The following is a 3,674-nucleotide window of genomic DNA, read 5'->3' as shown; positions in this document are numbered from 1 at the left end:
TAGCTGTCAAGCTGCTCTACTCTCATTGAATCAGGAGAGAGAACAGAATACAAATAACCTTCTCTGGACTTTTGTTTTTCAAAAATGAAGACCTTAGGGAAACACAAAAGACTCCCACTGAGTGACAGCCTCAGGTTTGAGGAGAGAAAGATATTCTCAGAAACTAAAAGAGAGATACTTCCAAACTGGGAAGAAGGCAGTCAGAAGGGAAGTAATAGGAGCAGAGGCACTGGTGGGCGGCAATGGGAGGGACTTAACCTGCTCCCCAGGCAATGCCCCTTGGAGGAGGGAAGTCCCTGGAGAAAGAACAGCTGCAGAGAGCCTGGGTGGATGGGGCCATAGGCAAACTTGTAGAGATCCCTGAATCCTAGCCTGGCATGGAGGGAGCAGAATGATTCTCTTGCTTTCCCACACGGAACAAGCAAAGCAGAGAGAAATTCACTAGAGCCAAAGAAGGCAGGAGGGCATAATGACAAAATATTCAGTAGCTTATGTCAATGACCAACAATATTGTCATTCTCCATTTTTTTTTCTGTAAAGCTGAGTTGTGGGTTTGTGATTTATGTATGCTATATTTATGATATGCTTAGAGAGATTCAGCCCTCAGCAGAACCCATGCTGAACTTCTCATTGTTAATATCAGAATCTACAATACTAACTCTCTTATTGTTAATATCAGAAAGGCTCAGACACCAGCCCCTTGGACGCTTGAAAATTTCTCCATTCCAGGGCACTACAATCACCTCAGGATGTACCTCCAGGATCACTCCACTCCAGGATGGGTTTACCCTACAAGTGTCTGGAACCCAATGGGCATTTTAAACTGCGCCCTTCCCGTCAGAGTTATAAAATGACCCAGTCACACTTAAGAGTCCAAATGAACTGTCTAGCAAAGTGAGAGACGGGCTACACCAATGTATCAGTACCTCAACCTCACCTAGAGGATACTTTGTTCCTTAGAGTTAGGTGATTGTATTGTCAGTCTTGAAAATATTGAAGTTAATAGAAAGGTGATAAAAAAATCGAGTCCATAGTATTAATACTTGTGTATTAAATTTAGGAGTAGTCTATCTTTGCAATAAATTGAAAAATCTGTAATATTTAAGGTACTTTCACATAGCAGTGTTGTAAATTTAAGTTAAAATATGTAACAGAATATTAACTAGTTTATAGATAGCATTGAGATATTAAGGAGAATTCGATTTACCGTATAAATTATTTAAATTTATTAAATTTATATAGGTCAGTTTTGTGCTTGGCAAGGTTTTGTTTATTAAGGCTAGAAGTTTCTCCAGTAGCCATTTCAAGTGCTTAAAAGAAAAGAAGATATATTCAAGTGTTTTTATGTTTTAAAATTTAAAGGCATTTAATTAATTAAGTTTTAAATGTTTTAAGGCAATGCATTAACTAAATCTATAAATGGCACTGTTTTGTTTAAAGAGAACTTAGCCTACTCAACTTTAATTAATCAAATATCAATCAATTAATAATTACGAAAGTAATTGTACTTATTTCATACAGAAGTTATAACAAGATTTATAGATGGAACTTAACTAGGTTGTCAATTTGTAATTTAATGTCCAAATATTTTTTTAAAAATACATAAGTAAAGCATTATTGCTTTGTACAAATTACACCCCAGGGAAACAAAGAAACTCATTTGACAGAAATAAAAATGTTTTTTTTGGGTTAACAAAATCAGGGAGCTGTTTCCAAAATATAGTGGCTTCGAGAAGCTCATCCCCAAGCATCTGAAGTAGCAGGTTGATAATAGTGGCTCTTGAGAACTTCTTAGTATTTCACTCTCTATTTTGAAAGTGTGAATCTTGAACTTTTTAAAAAGACATGTTCAGTTTCGTAGGCAAAGAGTTTTGACATACAGAGGGAGAGTGAAACCCGTTCTTTGCTCAGGGGCATTCTGAAGGTAATCGCTGCTACAAGAACTTACATGGACACTACTTCCTGGAAGATCATATCATGAAGAAAAGAAGAAATAGTCCACTGTTGCTGACCTTGAAATCGTAGCCATAGATAACAGTTTTTTTCCTAACTTAAAATAGCATTGCCATACTATTAGCCTATATATTGAAAGAAAGAAAGAAACTTGACATCTGACAACTGTAATGTTGGTATCTGGCCTCCTCTGGCATGGTGTTTATAACCTATTGATGAGAAAGTTTTTTAAGCTGAATTATCTCTAAACTGAGAATTTTCCACACTGAACTTTTTAGGAAATTTAAATACTTCCTTGTAGAGGAATCACAGACTATCAAATCCTGATAGATTTTGAGATGTTGGTAGATTTTTTGCTTCTGTTTAATAGATGACAGAATATTAGTGGATCAGGAAAGCAAAATAAAATATTTTTATTATTTGGCATGGCCAATTCAATGAAATTTCCCAAATATAACAGTTTCTGTGTTTTTCTTCTTTATTGATGTTCTTTTGCCACATATTCTGTGGCTTTGGAAAAGTCACTTGTCGGAACCTGTTTTTGCATCATCATTGTGCCTTATTATGTAAGTAAAGATTGATTCACTGAATAGGTTTCTAGATACTATAAAATTCTGACTATTTATTTTGTTTATTTCTCCCTTTTCTGTCAACTTTCCATCCCCAAGTGGTTCCCAGAGCTTTTGTAGAACACATTACCAAGCCCCTGAACTTATTTTTTCTTGCCTACTCCTAGATTCTGGCATCTGGGCAAAATGTCTCTTCAGGGAATACCAAGAGGCCTTCATTAACTAATTTGTTATTTGTCCTTAATACATTAATGAGCAGGTTTATTTTTATCTTCAATAATGAGAGATCTTTAGTAGAAGATATGCAGGTGTTGCTAACTCTTAGTTTTTTGAGGGTGAAGATTGCCTGTATCTTGTTCATTGTTATATTGAAGGGCTTAGCAAATAACCTAGTACACAATAGTTATTCAGACATTTGTTAGGTTTACTGATTGATCTGAAATATATTATTAGATTATTCAAAGCCAACAAATCATTCTCAATATTTAGTCTGTGTTTTAGTGTTGGTCGATGTCTTAGCTGGTTCAGGTTGCTATAACAAAATATCATAAACTGAGTAGCTAATAAGCAACAGAAATTTATCCCTTACAGTTCTGAAGGCTGAGATGTCCAAGATCAAGGCACCAGAAGAGTTGGTGTCTGGGGAAGACTTGCTTTCTAGACAGGTGTCTTTTTGCTGTAACCTCACATGGCTGAAGGAGCAAGGGAGTTTCTTGGGCCTCTTTTAGAAGAGCACTAATCCCCTCATGAGGGCTCCACCTTCACAACCTAATTACATTCTAAAGGCCCTACCTCCTAATATCATTGCTTTGGGAGTTAGAATTTCAAAATATGAATTTGGTGGAGGGCGGGGGGAGGACAAACATTCAGACTATAAGCAATCAATATTCTTACACTCAAAGCTACCACTCACTCAAACTGACCTCCATGCTTATTTTCATTAGAGATGATATAAAATGATTGATTATGCATATACACAGTATACACATCTGATGGTGAATTTTTGGTGTGGTAAGACAATTTTGTGCACATAGCAATTCACATATTCCCATATAGCAAGTACAGTGGAAAATTTGAAGAGTGAGAACATGTGGTAGATTTTTCCTGAAGGTCTAACCTTGACAATTGGAATTGGGAAAAAGAAAAGTGAAG

This window comes from Pteropus alecto, unplaced genomic scaffold (genome assembly GCF_000325575.1).
Source record: "Pteropus alecto unplaced genomic scaffold, ASM32557v1 scaffold45, whole genome shotgun sequence".
Lineage (NCBI taxonomy): Eukaryota > Metazoa > Chordata > Mammalia > Chiroptera > Pteropodidae > Pteropus > Pteropus alecto.
This window is presented reverse-complemented; position numbering follows the sequence as displayed.